At 44.8% G+C, this 19,221-nt stretch overlaps 1 pseudogene; it reads left to right on the forward strand.

Annotated features, from left to right (window-relative positions):
- The window catches only part of LOC147429811 (uncharacterized protein At5g02240-like), a 52,871-nt pseudogene extending 35,397 nt beyond the window's left edge, over positions 1 to 17,474 (forward strand).
- Positions 17,475 to 19,221: the final 1,747 nt, after the last annotated feature.

The raw sequence follows: 19,221 nt of genomic DNA on the forward strand, positions 1-19,221 counted from the left end.
ATGTGTCAAAAGGTTGTCTGTTTGTATATGCTTATATAGAGGCACATTATGTTGAATAAATGTAAGTCTATTATTTTTGCAACTATATTGTACTGTGCGCCCAATATCAAGCCCTAAAGCTAACTCTATTATAATCACGCTTATACCATGAATGACACACTAACCCATCCACCTTAACCCAACAAGGAGAGCTTAAAAGATCACAACAGTGACTTGATGACAATGATCACTTTGGAAAAAGAATACACCCATGGTTCAATTGAGAGAGCATGCTCACAGATGCAAGGTTTGCAAATTGAAGGTAATATCACACACCATGCCATTACAAAGCTCGTAAGGATATAATAGATTACATGATAGCTATAGCTTTATCACTTGCACATCAATAAGTTGTTGTAGCACTTGATGACCACCATCGGGCTAATTGGGAAAAACAATCCAAGCTACACATTCACATTTATACTTGCACATACAACAATAGAGTGGAGGCCAAGGGATCTATACAGTCTGAGTCAAAGAGGACATCAAAGTTTCTCACGATCGTCATTTATCTCGCAACTTCCTCGATGCTTTGCAATCGCATAAGTGGCGCCGCTGAGCATTAATACTCACTTCCCCTCTTGAGGAACAGGTCTTGGGTTCAAACCTCCTCGAATAGATCGTGTAGTAGTTTCAAAGTTATCTTGTTCTTTTTCTTCTTCTCTCCCTATCTCTCTCAACATGAGAAAAAGCATAAGAATGAGACTAATTCACTCATGCCATGGGGGAAAAAAAACTTCACAATAGTGAGACCAAATATCCGTTGCTTGAATTGCAACATACAACCGTTTTAGAATTGCAATAGTCATGGTTTCAAAAGTTAAACAAAAACTATAGATCATTACAAAAGCTCAATGATCCAATGTTTACATTTACTAAGTATTATTTAATCACAGCTCTTGGCTAAATCTTGGTATGCCGTTCACTGTATCAACTCCTCTAGGGCAATGTAGGGATGACAACTGCTGCTTCTAGATTCAATCTCATCTATGCCAAATGCTTTTCCTTCCTGACACTTTTTCACTCCTAAAAAATTTTCCTGCAGGTTTCAAATTGATCATACAATGTCTTCTCCCAACCCTTGTCTGTTGTAGAACTTGTGAATACTCTCCACGAGATCACGTTTATTCCTTTTATTTGGAACACATTACCCTCAACCTTACTATATCATCTACTTAACATAATATGGCAAAGGGGAGTCCCCTTTACACGCGGCGCAAGCTGCTAGATGAAGGCTACGTTCCAAAAGAGGAAGAGAGAAAGAGAGAGAGGACACGCAATAAAGAGGGAGAGAGAGTGGCCGGGCGTACTAGTGGTATATATGCTTCTCAATCTTCTATAGCTTCAGGGACACCATTGATCTACATTCTTACAAAACCCTGATTAGATGAGGGTCTCTCTCCCTCTCTCTCCCCGTTAAGAGCTACTTTTTGTGTTGGTGGCTATGTGTCTTCTTGGCCATAAGTGAACGCCTTCCAAGGACTGGATAGTCTGGATGCATTAGGTTGGACTCCAGGAGAGAATTAGTAGGGAGCGAGAGAGCATTTCAATTCAGTTCACAATACCTGTTGATGCTCAAATGTTGCTTGAAAGAGTGTAGAGAAAGGCAAGCGTTGCCTGCCACTCATCAATCCCCGCGTCTCGTGCCATGACCCGGCCTTCCTACCTGACTACACATTATGCACCTACTGGCTCTTGAGAAGCTTACAATTGCGAGGAGCTGGAGAAGATCGACGGGTAGAGGAGCTTACAATTGCGTGGAGCTTGCAGGTTGAGTGTAGGGGGTGGGGAGGGGCTTGCATCTAGAGGAGCTTAGAGGCGTGAGGATTGCAGAAGTTCCATAGGTTGAAGGTGCAATGCGGGAGGTGGGGAGGGGTTTGCAGGGTAGAGGGGAGGATGAGTTTGCACAGTAGCGTTGGGTAGCTCCTACTACTACATGACTCACTTTGGCATTATATGGTATATTAGATACAGCTAGACTCAGCATCTTTGAATAGTTTTCTCTCTGTAGTCTCTTGTCCTCATAGTAACTAACCAACTCTCTCTGCCTCTACTTCTTGTGAACGATGATGCTGCATTGCTGGAGGCTCGTCAAACGTGCCAAGGTTAGAGGTAGGAAAGCGTAGAGGATTTTTAGTGCGGCACGTCGACGTATGTTTTATTATTTTATTATTGACTTTGCAAATGTGGATGTTTGAAAAAGCCACGTCGTTGTTTTTTGGGTTCAAATCAAAGCTCTCAAGTCGCCCAAAAAAAAAAGACCTTGTTGTTTGCACGAGTCTTCTCACATGTACTTGCAACAGAGCCCGAACGTTTTCTATTTTACGCGTTTAATCAACCTCCCTACCCCCGGCCTGATAAGTGTTGCCCATAGTTTAAAGTCTCTCCCACCCTTGGGGTGAGCTCCCACCTTCACCATTTCTTTGACTTTGACTCAGCAAGCCATGCATTAGCATGCAAGAGATTTCATTGGTTGTATTGTTGGTGGCTCTCTCTGTTAGCGCATAACAATATCAAATATACTCTGATAAACACTTAATCCTGAAGCTGGTCAAGATAGAGAGAAACATAGAGAGAGAGGGCAAATGGAGAAAGTCTATGGTTTTGAATAGCGATGGAACCCTAGCCAGGTTCTAGCCTATGTCTCGGCGGCGGCTCCCTTCAAGCCCCATGCAAGATGACATCTCCCATCATCTCACCACATCAAAGCTCTGGTGCGAGACCCCCCAATATCTGGGCTATTGGTGCGCTCCCCCATCAAGCGCTCGTGCAAAATAACTGCCCTCTCCTGCATGGCGGTGGCCTCAACGATTTCGACCCGAGTTCATTCTCCCCTCACAACCCCCTAGCTGCAGCACTGCTCAACGACATCAATCACCATAGCCCTCTACTCGGGAGTGTAGAAAAGCTTGAAGCCGCGAGGATCCTTCGCCATGATTTCGGCTTCTTCTCTCAGCAACCAGCTCACCCTCAGCATGCAAGTGGACCTGTGGATCTTGCTGAAGGCCCTGCCGCTCCAGCCACCCATGGGTCTGCCCCGGGCACTCAACAGGGAGTAAGCGGCAAGACTGCTACTGCAGGATGCGATCAATCGCATGGAACCGGTAAGCCCTATGTTATTCTGCCTGCCCTTCAGGTTAGAAAAACCCAGAGTGATTTGGAAAACAGGGCCCTGATAGGGCTCTCGCCGGTCCTCGCCCACCAGTAGACGTGCTACGCGGGTGGATTCAAAACCAGTGGGGGGCAGTAGGGGCCGAAGTTGAGACTATACAGGCTTTACCCAGAAACCAATACGTCTTCGTGTTCAAAACTGCTGGCATTCCGAGTGCTAAGCACTGGGCAATGGCTGTTGCGAGCGTCCCCCCTCTGCTTGGTCAAATAGAACAAGGATTACAAAGCGGAAAGTGATGCACTCAATCACTTCCCTATTTGGGTGGAGTTCCCAAACCTCCCCCTTCACTATCACAACCACCTCATAGTCATAGGAGCACAGTTAGGCAAAGTACTAGGACGCAGACCTAGAGGGGATTACATCCCTGCATGGCACCCACAGGCTCTCATCAAGATGGACATTTCAGTTGAGCTCCCCCAATCTATGCTTATTGCATTAGACGACGGAGAGTGTTTCAAACAACCCATAAGCTACAAATACCTACCGAATGCCTGTTTCCACTGCAGAACGAAGGGGCACTTCGTTAGGGAATGCCAAAAAAAAGACCCTAAACCACACCAAGCCCCTCCTAACGCTACCCCGAACAAAAGTAGCTCACATTCATCTCCGCCTGTCTCCCCACCACAACCCCCCAAGCCAGAGAAAGTAATGGCCCACAAAACTCATATGGATAAGGGTAAAACACGGGGTCCCAACAGATTCGCCCTTCTAGCTGCATTACCAGAGTGGGAGGAATCGGATGTGGCAAAGTCCATTGAACCGGACTCAGAGGAAGAAGAAGATGTTGACACGAGATTGGAAAGGCAAGTGAATCAGGCAGACCATTCGATAGCCCCAAGCCAAAACAAGGCGACTACAAGCAATGACCCTAACAAAGAAAACGTAGCCCCAATCCAGAAGGTCAACGTTGAGGTAGGGCCAGCCCCAATGGAAGTTCAGAAGGACAACAAGAGGGGTCACACCTCACTCTCACAAGCCTCTCCTCGATCCCAGTCAAAAAATCCCAAGGATAGACACACTCCCCAATGAAAGTAGTTTCTTGGAATATCAAGGGTCTTCAAACCCTCTCAAAGCAAAGAAAATTAGGGCCTCGCTCAATAATTTTCCTGTTGATATCATTGGACTACATGAGATAAAAACTCTTGGAGAAGAGCTCTCCCAAAGGCTTTCTGTTATCTCTAAAGAGCACCTCTGGCACTGATCCTCACATGAAAAGGGATCAGGGGGTACTGCTATCGGCATACCCCAAACGTGGAAGGTGAATCCAACTAAATCTGGCAAAGGAACCTACTGGGTGGGGGTGGCTGTAGAATCCCCTGTCCAATGCATGGTCTTGTCTATTTATGCAAGAGGCTCTGTCAGAGATAGAACTCAACTATGGAAACAACTTACAACCCAAAATGAGCCCACCATTCTCATTGGGGATTTCAATATGGTAGAAACCATGGAAGACCGTTTTCTTCACCGAGGCAATGTAATCGCTCGAGCAGAGCTGCATGAATGGAACCAGCTGAAGGACCACCTTGATCTGTGGGATGTCGGATCTCCTGGAGAGTTCACTTGGCAGAACTACTCAAAAGGCCTCAATGCTAGAAAAGCCAAACTAGATAGATGTTACATAAGCAATTCCATAGCCAGAAGCTTTAACAGAATTAAAGACAAACCCAGACTCACGTCTTGTATCTCGGACCACTATCCTCTAGTGATAACCCTGGATGATAAATGTAGGAAAATTAGGAACCACTGGTTTCACATAGACACCTCGCTGTTTCAATTGGAAGAAGTACAGAGTGGCATTAAGGCAGTATGGGTGCAGGCTTTTCAAAGGGACTCACTCCATCTAAGGCATGGTCATTGGCAATAGCAAACACTCAAAAAACTCTTATAATGTTCAGGAAAAAAGTAACAGAAATCAGGAGGAAGCGCGAGGACAAAATCTACAGTGAACTGTCAGAGATGGAGTGTAGCAAAAGCCCTAATTCTTACACTCGGGACAAGATAGCCACTCTAAGGCATCAACTTCGGGTAGAAGAGGACCTCACCCTCAAACATGTTGCAGTCTTCTTTAGGGAATGGTGGGCAGGCAAAGTGGATAAGCCTACAAAATAAATGTTTCAAAATTTGAGGAAGAAACACAGGAGAGAGGCCATCCCATTCTTAGTGGGACCTACGGGTAAGGCCAGCGATGAATGTGAAAATCTAGAAATAGTGAGGGAACACTTCTCTTTGCTATTCAGTCCTAAGGAGGTACTGAATGAGGAGGTGAATGCAGCCCGTGAACAAATCAGACAATGCAGGACTAAAGTGATCCCCTCCCACATAGTAGTCCAGCTTGATTCAGGCCTCACAGTATGGGAAATTAAAAGGGCAATTGATTCCTTAAAGCCCAAGAAGACTCCTGACCTAGATGGGCTCCCGGCTGAATTTTACCAGACCTTCAAAAAGGTATTGGCTCCTATCCTCCTTAAAGTATGGGAGGAATCAGTCAAACATGGAGCCTTACCAGTTCAACTCAACACGGGAGTCATTAAACTTCTATATAAGAAAGGGCCCAAAGAAATCATTCCAAACTGGAGACCACTCACCATCTTAAATTCAGCCTACAAAATCTTTGCCAAAGCCAAAGCTCTTAGAATTTCCCCCGCCCTATCAGAGTGGCTGTGCACAGAGCAGAAAGGCTTCATCAAAGGAAGGAGAATCATGGGAGCTGTCATTGCAATGTGGGAGGGAAGAACATACCGAAGACTCATGCTAGGACTTCGTCTTTGTCAAAGTCGACTTCGACAAAGCCTATGACAGATTGGAGTGGATGTTCATCCTCGACTGTCTGACCATGATGGGGTTCGGACATGGTATGATCAGGTTTGTAAAGACTCTTCTAGGGAATGCCCAGGCAAGGGTAGCACTCAACAATGGCATCTCAGAGCCATTCCCTCTCAATCGCTTGGTTCGGAAAGGATGCCCCCTTGCCCCCCTACTCTTTGCTACCTCGGCAGACTCTCTCAATTGGCTGGTCAAAGCCAAAATGCAGGAAGGGACTCTCAAAGGAATTTTTTTTACCAGATGGCAAAGAGCAATGCCTATCTCAATTCGCTGACGACACCAATGGCCTTCTCAACAATGACGAACAATCACTTCAATGCTTCTGGAACTATCTGAAGACGTTCTGCGTAGCATCGGGATCTCGGATCAACCATTCCAAGACTGGAATCAGAGATTCCCTCTCTCCACTCCCAAGGTGGATTGCAGAGCAAGGTTGCACAATTCTTCAAGACGAGGTCATCTTCAGACTCGTAGGTATCCCTTTTGGATTTAGGGTATCCATAGCACAGAGGTGGCAATGGGTACTCGAGCGTTTTTCCTCCAAACTAAATCGCTCAAAGGGCTTCTAGGACAATATTGCAGGGCGGGCACTGGTCATCAAGCACTTTATCTCATGCTATGTCTTGTTTTTTCTCTCCTATTGGAGACCCCCCGACTCCTAGCTGAAAGACATAACCAGGGCTTGTAGAAAGTTCCTTTGGTCAGGAGATCTGATGAGGAAAGGCCTAGCCAAGGTCAGTTGGGAAGTATGCTGCCTCCCTAAGGCACAAGGGGGACTTGGACTTCCCAACTTCAGTAAATGAGCGGACAAACTTGCAGTTAAACTCATCCTCAGAGCTTTGGACAATCCTGAAGAGGAGTGGGCCTCATTGTTGTTTAGGAGCATCAGCAAATTCAAAATCAAAGGAAGCAATGGGATGCTCCCTCTTCCATGGATTTCAATCTTCTTTGGACCTTTTGAGATAACTCCCAGTGGCTCCCCCCTCCTTAAATCGTTGTGGGGAGCTTGGAATAGATATAGAGACCACTTAAGGGTGAACTGGGACTCCAAGAACTGCCTTAACCTAAGAGCCCATGAATCTATACGGTGGTCAATGCCTCCGATTCCCCCCCTCAATCAGATACAGATTAGGATAGCCAAGCGCATTCACAACAAAGGCCTCGCAACGTGGAGAAATCTGTGGCACAAGCTTGAGCACAGGTGGCTCTCCCTAACCGAGCTCACAAGTCAATACAACCTACAACCTTGGGAAATATCATTGATTGAAAGCAGGAAGTCCCTCTTCCCAAAAGAGCTAGAGTGGACTCTCTCAAGCGACCTTGACCCCTCCTCCAAGGCTTTGTATTGGTCAAGTGGAAGTGCTCTGCATAACCCCCCCACTCTAGCCCCAAAACTAGTGGAACCACTTCACACTTCACTCAACAGAAAATGGAAAACTACACTGGATCGCCAGCAATGGACATTCAAATTTCAGGCAATTTGGAATAGAGGAATCCCAGCCAAACATTCCATTCTACTTTGGTTAATCATGCACAAAGCAGTTTGGAATGGGCATAGAATGAGGACTGCAGGGTTAGGAACTAGGCTCTGCATGTGATGCAACAGTGTTGAGGAGGACATCCCTCATCTATTCATGAACTGCCCTAAAAGTATAGAGATTTTGTCACCTCTGATTGATGGGCTAGGATGCACGTTAAATTGGAAACAACTACTGTTAGGGGATTCAGTGTCGTTATTTTCAGTGGTTTGAAATAGTATAAGAGGGGAATTTTTCTGGATCATTTGGTCTGACCGAAATGACAAGTTGTTTAACATAGCTTACCAGACTAAAAGTCAAGTCTGAGAGAACTTTTTCACTGCTTTTCCCTATAGGTGAATCAGCTAAATCTTGATCAATGTCGAGTGTATGAAGCCAGCTTCAAGGTACTCACGGATTGTATGAGCTACTACAACAGTGCCAACATCAACAAACAGCAAGAGGTGCTTCTCGATGGCTCCTATACTCACCTGCAGAGGATGTTGGACGAATGCAGAGCAGATCTTGAAAGACTAAGAAGGCTACATAGCAATGGAATCCGGCTAGTTGCCCGCATGCATGATTTTTTGGAAAATTTGACAGCGTAGAAAGCGATTTTAAACACCAAGTTTGTTTTGTAACTATTGACCGAACAATACCCTTTGCGGTAGTTTTTTGTAATTACACTCCTTCTTTAATATAAATCTGCTCTCGCCCTTTATGGGGAAAAAAAAAAGAAACATAGAGAGAGAAAAAAGATCAACACAATACTAGGACACAAGATGGGTTGGTCCCCTCGTAAAGAGTATCTTTATTATTGAGGAGAAGTCATCGTACAAGCACTTGAATGGGATGTATTCCCACGTTTGTTCTGTATCTTTTTTCTTGAAAATTTGGCAATGTTTTTTTTTTTTTTTTGGGGGGGGGGGGGCTAAAATTGAACTTTCTATGATTTCTTTGGTAGTGTTAATGAAAGCTCTAGGTATTGTTGATTCTATAGGTGGGTTCCATAACACATATCTATTCTTCCTTGAGTTTTGGGGCACCTAATATCCCATATAGTGTTACTAACAACAACACATCGATGGGAAAGTTTTTTTAAGCAACTTAAATTAGAGTCATGTTGGGTTAGCAAGTATAGGTCCCTCAACATTGATAATTTGATAGGAAAAAATATGTTAGCTTTGTAGCATATATCAATATTTAATCATACATTCCAAATTTTTAGACTCGGTGAACTTGGAAGCCTCTGCTTCCTAATCTCAGGGCAAAACCCTATTCTCCGGAATCTCTGTTCCTTAATTGGAATTCTTGAGAACCAACACTCTCAACTTTGGAACTCACAGTCGAGTCTCAGGGCATGGCATCCTTGTGGTTCTATTCTGAGTCTACATCAAGAGTCCTCTTAGCATCAACTCTTCCCTCCTTGAGAATATTTACTCCCTGATCCCAATCAAGAGTCTACCACTCTCAGATTTTCTGCATCTACTTCCAATCTTAGGGTGCAAGACCCGTTGAGCTGATCTAGCTCTGTTTCCACAAAGCGCTTTCAGAGGCTCTTGCCCTCCTCTACTCCTACTCCTTCGTGCGAAGGGAGAACACATGCATTCGAACACTCATAAGACTAGATCATTTAAACATGAAAAGTATCACCTTTGAAGACTTGAAACTGTGCTCTTGGGTTATATTAGCCCCATCTACGTTGTTTATGGGTTGAAAACAGAGAAAATCAACAACTTCTCATGATGCAAACAATCTCCAAAGGTACTTCTTTGCCATGGAACTCATCCACGTGGTCTTGGGGGACATCTAATACACTTGGGGCAACCGTAGGAATCCACTGAATTTTGTCATAATGACTGAAATCATCGATAGCATAGACAGAATTCTGGGGGCCAGCTCTGAATTAGTGCTAAATTTGGACTCTTTTGCACTCAGATTAATTCCAGAATGGAGGGCAACATAGCTCAGGATACAGGGACCAGTACAGGGATTGTTTAGAGCTGAAAACAGATCATAACCAGAAATTACAGCGGTCAAAAATTGACTGTTTTGGGCTCTAATAGAAGGGTTTTGATCAATGAAAGTGTTTCCCTACTTGAGATATTTTTCAAAGCTTGCAATAGTACCGTTATGCTGCCGAAATCCTGTCAGAATAAGTGAAAACGAGCAGATAACAGGTTTGAATTTTGGAAATCCCTATCTTTGCAACTTTCCTCTTGTTAATAATAAAGAAATGCCGCAAGGGGCTCCAGACTTCGGGGTCAATTTGGTGTTGAGAGAAGAAGTGATTTGAAGTCTGTGTGTGAATGAGAAGTCCAGGTATTTAAGTGATAGTATCACCGCTTTATGAGACCATAGACCGGTTTTATGGTTCTATCGACGGGATTTGAACTCTTTCCTTAAAGAGTTTGCACAGGTGTCAGCATCTGCCAGGACAGAGCGTGTGCCACAGCCTAATAAGACTCACGAAGAGCAGAAACAAGAAGATCTGTTTACTGCACAACTCATGAGGATGGTTGGCAAGAATCCCAGAATGAAGAAGTTTATGAAATCACGCAAAGAGGATTCACAGGCTGAATCGTCTCATCATGCCACAGACAAATTGAAAGAACAAGTTCCTCCTATTGTAGAGCATCTTGAGAAGACACCATCAATGGCAACAGGTCCGAGTGCAACAAGCTACACAGACATATGACCCAGCAGTGAATGGTAAAGGAGTAATGCACAGTTGCTTATGACGACCATTTCCATTCAGATTGCTACCCAACCTGGATACTTTGGTGGTGGGTCAATTTTTCAGGCCATGGCAAGGCAACCCACTAGTTTTCCAGGATTCATGCCAAGAGTTTCACCAAGAATGTTGCCTACTGAGGCAATGAACCCTCTTTATGCCAACATCGGTGTACAGTCAGGAGATCAGACCTTCTACAGTCCAGTTATGATGCCTGCACCATTTGTTAACATGGTTGAGGGGCAACAAAGACTGGTGAGGTAAATACAGAGAAGAAGATGCCTAAGGATTTGCCATTCTTATTGTCACGTGCGCACTTCACTTGCGTCACGTGGGCACACTTCTGCCATAGACTAGCATTAGTCATAGCCTAGCTTAGGATTGAGCCTCTCACTTTGTGAGCCTCTAGCAGGATGTGCATGTCCAGGCAGGTCATAGTTGCACACCCTCTCTTGCAACATCTTCTTCTTGCAAAAACTGATCTTCTTCTTTGAGTGAGGTCCTATGATGCTTTTATAGCTCCTAGCCACGGCACGAACAGCTGCTCGCATAGAGATCGCGGCCGTTTTTTTTTTTTTTAATTGCGCTAGTTTGCCAGAAAAAGAGAGAGAGAAAACGCTGGATGATCTGTTGCCTTATTTATCAGTTGGCTGCCCACTTATTAAGTGGGCGGCCAGCGTATTTTAAAAATAGTCTGAATCTTCCCAAAAACTCAATAAAACCTTATAAGTTAAAAACGATGCTTTCACAGCACTTCCCAAGCGTCCCTGGATGCAATCACATGCACAGTTGCAATGCAGACATAGACTTCCTCGCGGGAAAGCGTCTGCTTTTCCAAAAAGCAATCCCGCTTTCTCAGAAAGCATCTGTTTTTCCTCAAAGTTTCCTCTGAACCCATCTTCATTCAAGTGCTTGCTTTTCCTTGTGCACAATTCTAACACAGTTCGGAATTTCCTCTCAATTATGGATATCCCCTTTCAAATGCACCCGTCACCCACCTTGTGACGCATCAAGAATACCCATCACCTAGTCCTTTCCTACCGAACTTACGGTACAATCTCCTTCGCGATGCTCTATGTCACCCATCCTATGACGAATCAGAGATGTCCGTTTCTGGATGGTCGGATACTTCTTCCCGATGCTCCCTGTCACCCTCCGATGTGATACATCAGAAGTACCCGTTCCTCGTGGCCTTACGGATATTCCCGTTCTCAGTGCTCCCATCATTACTTTGAATGACGCACTAGGAATACTCTATGCTCGGATGTCTCCAGTGAGAAAAACCCTCTCACTTAAAATTCCAATAATTCATTTAGAATTAATTTTTTTGGTGTTCAAAGCGAGAAAATCCTCACTTATAAATTCAATAATTCATTTAGAATTATTTTCCTGTCAGATAAAGCCACTTTAGCAACATGCATACTGACCCCATACCTCCGTAGAAGTGATGACCGGTGGGGGGGAGTGCTCATGCAAGAGTCGCCATGCCTCGCCTGAATCCTGGCCCAAAAACAACTGATATAAATCATGCTTTAGCCGAGCTAGAAACGCCCTCTTTTTTTGTCGTACCAAACGCGGAGAAGCAATCCATGACTACCTGTGAGTAATGACACCTAGAAGTACCTTCCTCTGAAGTCGGGCTCTTGTCTCTTTGCACTTCTCATCATACTAGCTATTTTGGGGTGTGCTCCCAGAACGTCGGCGCTGTCCAGGCTCAATATAGGGGTATGCCTCTACTGCTGCATCCTGTAGTGTCTCTGTCAATATATATGTGAGCTCCCCTAAAGGTCTCTCTGGATCCTCTGTGCATAAGCGTCTGTAGATACCATCTATGTAGACATAATCAGTCTCTAAAGTAAAAGTGTATCGGGTATACATAGGTGTTTGTGCCAATCAAGCTGTGCTGAACTGGAATGAGATAATAAACGTGAGGAGAGCATGTTCTACTGGTACCCCAATATGCTTGGGCCCGACTGTGAAGTCCTGAATAGAGGGTATGAAACTGGGCTGAGCCAAAACATAATCCATTGTGCTGGCCCCATGTCTACGAGGAAAGCAAGTGAACCCACTCGACGCTGGAAATCTTTGGAGGCCATTCAAGATGGCCAGTCCATGTGCAGTTCCCAAATCTATGAGATATCTCCCATATCCAGTGTGCTCTTCATCCTGCAAACACCTGGCCAGTCCTATATCACTGACATCCAATTCTCTCAACATTTCCTCTGAGGTATCGTAGAAAGCTGTCTGAGACTGGCCCACCGTCCTGGCATTGAAGTCTCCCAAGAGAATGACATCTCCCTCCCTAGAGAACTCCCATTTGTCCTCATCCAATATCATGTAGGGTGACTCCCCCTTGGGCGATGCATAATGAGATGTGCTGGGGGCAAAATAGCAAAGAGAGAGAGAGAGAGAGAGAGAGAGACCCCATGGGGTCCCAACCGACCCTCTCAAGGCCCCCTCACACCATTGCCGATGTGGTATTTGCTTTTGATTGTGTAAATGGAATGTACACATATGAAATACTTCAATGCTCTACTGACTCGAATGGGGCTAACTCCTCAAAATGAAGCACCTCCAGGGCTGATTTGATGCACCTTTAAATCCGTCTTGTGTGGGGTTGTAGATGGCCACCAAGGGGTAGATCTGGGGCTGATTTGAGCTCCCGATGTGAGAGGAATGAAGGGCTGATGACCAACTGCAAAAACACAGCAGGTCTGACAAGCTAAGTAGGGCTGAAAAGGCAGCTGATGATGGACAGCGATGGGACCACTCGATGCGGCAAGGGAATGGACGAGAAGAGGCTCGATGGGCTGCTGAAAGGTCCAGGATGCAGCATGGAGTTTGCGTTAGTGGATGCGAGACTTTTCCAGCGAGGGAACGGGGCAAACACCAAAAAGTTGGGTTGCGGCTGATCTTGCAATGTCCTTGCAAAATGCCAAGGCACTGCTGAAAGAAAAAACAATGGGCTGATCTCCTAGCGCTTCAAACTGATGAAAAAATGCTATGGTTACTGGTTCCTTTACATTGACTTGTTAGGTACCAAGTCGGGAAAATGTGCAAATGTGCGCACATGTGAGTTTCAGGTGATAACTCACTGATCTGTGAACCGTTTGATGAAAGAAATGGACCGATGCATTCCTCTAGCCTAGACCTAAATGGACGTCATGTCAGATGCCCACCAAAGTGTAAGAATATCTGTCAAACTGTGTGTACAAACCATTTATGCAAGAGGGTCGAAAACTCAAAAACCTTTCTGACACCCTCGACAATCTCAAGTGGCACCTTACCCGTTCATGTATGAACTGTGTTGTTGTAAGTAAACTCCACCAGAGGCAAAAACTTTTCCCACTGAGTCTTTTCATTGAGATATATGACTTTAAAAAGTCTAAAACATGGTGAATTATCATCTTGGGTGACTTCAATGCTAGGATTGCTCAGGAGCAGACAATATTTTATGATACTTTAGAAAAGATGTTGAGGGAGCTCGATATTGTAGAGATGTGCCTATCTAGGCTATCACAAGATGTGGAGCATACTGAGTATGGCCGACACTTGATAGACATGGGGTCTGCACATGGATTGGCCATTTTGAATGGCCTACAGAGGTTTCTAGCTGCAGGCAGTTTTACGTGCTTCCCACACAGACATGGAGCCAGTATAGTGGATTATGTCATGGCACAGCCTAACTTTATCTCTAGTATCCTCACAGTTGGACCCAGACCTATTGGCGTAGCAACGGATCACACCCTTCTGTCGATGGCCATCTCTTTCCAGTTCAAGTGGTAGCAGCTCCCACCCGCTACACCTTTACTCGAGAGACGGACTCTGTCTATATTGATGGGATATACGAACGCTTGTGCACTGAGGAGCCAAGGCGACCTCTGGAGGAGCTCACTTCTATACTGACACACACATTGCATGATGCAACAGTAGAGGCATACCCACACACACAGCCTGAGCAAAGATGACGTTCTAGGAGCATGCCCTAGAACAACTGGTATGATGAGGAGTGCCGCGAGACGAGAGCTTGACTCCAAAGAGAGATAAATTTTGGAGACATCACTCATAGATAGTCACAGGTTGCCTTTTGACTGACGCCTAGTGAGACGGAAGAAGAGGGCATTTCTTGCACGATTAGAGCAGGATCTATATCAGATATTCTTGAGTCAAGACTCAGGTGAGCATGGATACTCTTCCATGAGAACTCCACTCCTCTTGCCATCACTTCTGCAAAGGCCTGGGGCCAGTACGCATCATCCCTGTACACAGAGCCTGGACAACCATCTCTTCCCGACTCCCCTGAGTCATGCCCACACAGATGTGCTTTTTTCACCGCTGAGATGGTGAAGAAGGCCATTGATAGGATGAGGACTGGGAGAGCATATGATCATGATGGTTTGGCAGCAAAGCATTTATACATGCGAAGGATTTTCTTGCAGAGCTTATAGCGATGATGTTTAACCGTGCCATGTCTGAGGGCTTGCATGATACTTGGAGCTTATCCACTTTTGTGTCTATCTTCAAGTCAGGAGACCCTATGGAGCATGGGAACTACCACACTATCATGATTGGACACACACTGGCACAATTGTATGCATCTATTCTTGAGAAGCAGCTAAGTAGATGGGCAGAGCAAGAGGGTGTACGAGCCGCAGGGTAGGCGGGGTTCAGGAGAGTTTTTTCTACTCTTGATCACATTCTGACACTCAGAGCCATCATTGAGGACGGCAAGGAAAAAGGAGACAGATTTATTGCAGCTTTGTGGACTTCCGCAAAGCATTTGACACAGTACAGAGCTAGATTGATGCGCAAGCTATAGGAGATGGGAGTGCCCATAGAGCTGATTTGGGGGATCATGGAACTATACATAATATAGGTCAATATTGGCACATGTACGCATTATCGGGGTGAAACAGCGATGCCCACTATCTCCTACACTATTTGGTATGTATGTAAATGAGGTTTCAGGCTACATTGAGAAAGATGGTGATAGAGGTGCCCAGTTGGCAGGGACATGGATTCAACTATTGTTATATGCTAATGATATTGTGTCGATTTCTGACTCTCTAGAGGGGATGCAACGTCATTTGGATGCATTGCACAGGTTTGCTCATGATAGTGGTTTGTCTGTCAACCTTGGCAAAACCAAGGTTACCCCACAGTGAGAAGATCAACAACGACATTTACATAGGTCATGAGATAGTGGAGTATAGAGATGCTTACACTTATCTGGGGGTGATCTTTACCAGGCCTATATTTTCATTGAGGAGAGCAACAGAGACTAGATTGACCAGAGCCTATGCAGCATTGGGTGTGGATTGGAGAGGATGTGTTCACAGATCCAATTTCAGGAGCCTCGAACAAAGCTCTGGCTTTTTGACACTCTAGTGGCTTTTGCATTGTTATAGGGAATTCAGATATGGGGGCCTTCCGTGGACCACCACAGGAGGCAAGGTCGCATTGGCGGATGTGTTGTAAAAAAGGCCCTAGAGGAATGCCTGTGCATTTGACACCATGTCAAACAAAAGCTTTGATAGGGTAGCCTCTACAAACTTTCCATTGTACCCTTTGTTGTCCATATCAAGAACAAGTAGTGAAGTGCTTTTAAAGAGTGCTTGATGCATCAAGTGAAGCATATGGGACTTTACTCACAATGAAGCTCAGAAATGATAGATAGGTTTTGTGATTATGAGCAGGTGGATTGGATGGGTCAACTCAATCAAATTGACCTTGGTGAGTAGCTAATTTGCTTTTGATTTTGAAGGCATGAAAGAATGGCTCTCCGTGATAGACACAGTGATATTGGCGTTGTGTGAACTTGCAGCAAAGGCGAACAATGTGCAGCACATAGTTTTGGTTAGCTCCATGGGAGGGAAACATCCCCATCATCCTTTGAATTCCTTGGGTGATGGCAAGATTTTGGTAATGGCTACTTCACAAATGTGTGTGGAAATTTGATGATATGTGCTCTTGGCTACGTCTAGCTATCAAATAATCTTTCACAACTTGATGCAGATATGGAAGCGTAAGGCGGAGGAGTACCTAAGAGATTCCGGTGTACCATCAGGTCCTGTCTTTCGTTAATGGATGTCTTGAAGCTTTCTCTGCCTTCTTTTCTGAGGTTGAAAAAATTGTTGTATTTTTGCTGCCCGGGCTGGTATGTTGGAAGACGCAGAAGGGGGCAGGCGTGAGTTGGTGACGGGCGCAGATGATGAGTTATTATATTCAGCATATCGGAGAGTACCGAGAGCAGATCTTGCCAACGTCGTCGTCCAGGTGTCTAGGGAATGTTCGTACATATATAGATTCTTGCATAATGACACTCACGAGTCACAAGTGAATTTGTATCTGGGCAGCGATGTGTGTGTGTGTGCGCGCGCGCGTGCTATTTTCATGGTGGCTGATTTATGCTTTAAAGAGCACTAGTGTGGCCGGCGGCCTTCGGACGAAGGCCGCCTCTCTTTATAGCGCGCATTGTCCTCACTGTTGCCGGAGATGCAGGGACACACTGCCAGATGAAGCAAATTGCACCATGTGGCCCCCTGAATGTCTCTTTGCTTAATATATAGAATAGATGTTTGCAACGCACGACTAGGCATGTGTGTGCCCTCTATTGTGCATCTGGGCCTTTGTACACAGCGACATATGTGCATGTGTGTGCGTGCATGTGTGCACGTGTGTATGCGCACTATTTTCAATTGCACATGGTTAGGCATGTGTATGTCCTATACTATGCGTTTGGCCTCTGCTTGTGTGTGTGTGTGTGTGTGTTTATATACTAGTACGGCTAGACCTCTTCGACGGCCTCTCTCTCTCTCTCTCTCTCTCTCTCTCCCTCTTTATCGCGTGCACAGGGGCTTCTCTCAGTTTTGGAGTTTAGCCTTCATGTTGCAGATTTCGACATGTGTAAAGGGCTCCCCCTTTCGCCATATTATGTTATTTTGGATAATATAATATATTATATATATATATGTACACACATTTACATATGTTGTGTCTTGTGTATAGAATCTATGGAATATATGTGTCTTGGATTTGTAACACTGGATTCTTTGGGCTCTTACCTCAGGCACTCCATCACAAAGAGGCACAATTCAAGACTTTTGACTTGGTGGCAAAACCAGAGGGTGAAGGAACACGAACGAGAGATTATCGATCGTTGTTTAGTGGAGTGACCACATCATTTTGAACATGTAGCCTCTAAGCAATTTCACACTAGATGGATATGCTAGAAATTTATTCCCTAGCTATCCTGAATGGAAAGACGACTGCGTACTACTAGTGGTGGATTACGGATGTATCGACAATTGCAATGAATGCCATTTGAGCTAAGGATTCCGCTTTTGGGTTTTATCCAAGGAGATGATGATGGAGGACAATCCATTGCAAGAAGTACGCATCCAATTATGTATACAGACCCATGATTTGTTTCTATTTGAATCGAGGTTTATAGCCTACCATTCTTGTAATGTCAGACTTGATAAACATCATTTGTTAAGCATATATATTGTGTTTCACCTCTTTTATGGGTCTTATATGAAGCCATGTTTCCAAAGCATTGCATGGGCAAGTGAGAGAAGTTGATATGTTTGTTTGTTTGTTTTTGTTTCTTGTTTTGTTGTGGAGGCTTGCCTTAGAGAAGAAGGGAATTAAGCATACATGAGGCATTGAATGATGATCTTCATTTTATTCTTGCAAAGTTGTTTCCTTGAAGGTAGATTGAACTTTTAGGTTATCTTTTGGAGGATGCTAATAAGGCCCTCTATGGCCTGGCTTAAAAACATGGACATCTGCTAGGAAGGCTACTATGCAAGCCTCATTGGCCAATTGTCAAGGCTAGGGACTTGCTACGCGCCGTGTGCGAGCCACAAAGGCTCATAGCACACAGTCATACAACAGACAAGCTTACAAGGAAGAATGGTGTGTCACTCACCTTCCTGCGTAGTTGTGAATGAAGGATTCCCGCGCCGCGAAGAAGAGGGAGATGTCGCTATGCCGCGCTCAACCGCCTCGCCGCCGTCGTGCCGCCGCAACGCTCGATCACACACACACACTCTCACTCTCTCTCTCTCTCTCTCTCTCTCTCTCTCTCTCTCTCACGTACACACACACACACAAGGAGATGGTGAAGGAGAAGGTGGAGATGGAGCAAGAGCAGCTTCTATTGCACAATGAGAGAATGAGTAAAAATTAGGTTTAGTGGCTTTTATATGAGCTCACCCCATTCACACTTGGGCGCCCATACTTAGCCAACTAACTCCTTGAATATTCCAGTTAGAGTGCGCCTGTCATCGGCGATCACCCTTACCCTGTTCCTATTGGTCCGACAAGCCCGGTACCTGACTCTAAATAATACAACGTTTATAGATCATAAGGTGTCCGTGTGCCGTGAGGGTTAACATGCCCCCCTTCCTGATGTAGATTCCGTCCTCGGAAGCTATCCAGTTGAAGCTCGTTCGTCGAGATGGGAGAGCAGTCGACATGGATGTGCGTAGTCTTCTTCAATCACTGCAAAATCAAACAACATTGCCACAGTAATTGCATTCTCATATACAATTAAAAATCATATGAAATAGACAGACAAATTGATTGGTAACAGAATTTTAGACAATTTGTCAGTAATAAACATTAAATTGCAATATAATCAAATGCATAAACAGATGTAAAGGTAAAAAATTAAACAAGTCCGGGGTCGCTAATTTAACGGTCAAAAGGCACTAGAGCTCGACTATTAATACCATGGGTAACTTCTCAATTTTTTCTGGTCAATTAAGTTGTTTAATCGCGAGAGCCAAGTATTTGATGTTCGAGGGCTGACTAAAGGCTATACCTAGAAGACCTTGTAGTTAAGCTACGATAAAAGGAATTTCTCATGAAATCATCGCCTGACTGATTACCTTTTCTTTGACCCCCCAAAGTCTTTTCACATTGATTCA

The sequence above is a fragment of the Adiantum capillus-veneris genome, chromosome 22 (genome assembly GCF_014529385.1).
Source record: "Adiantum capillus-veneris isolate H3 chromosome 22, ASM1452938v2, whole genome shotgun sequence".
Lineage (NCBI taxonomy): Eukaryota > Viridiplantae > Streptophyta > Polypodiopsida > Polypodiales > Pteridaceae > Adiantum > Adiantum capillus-veneris.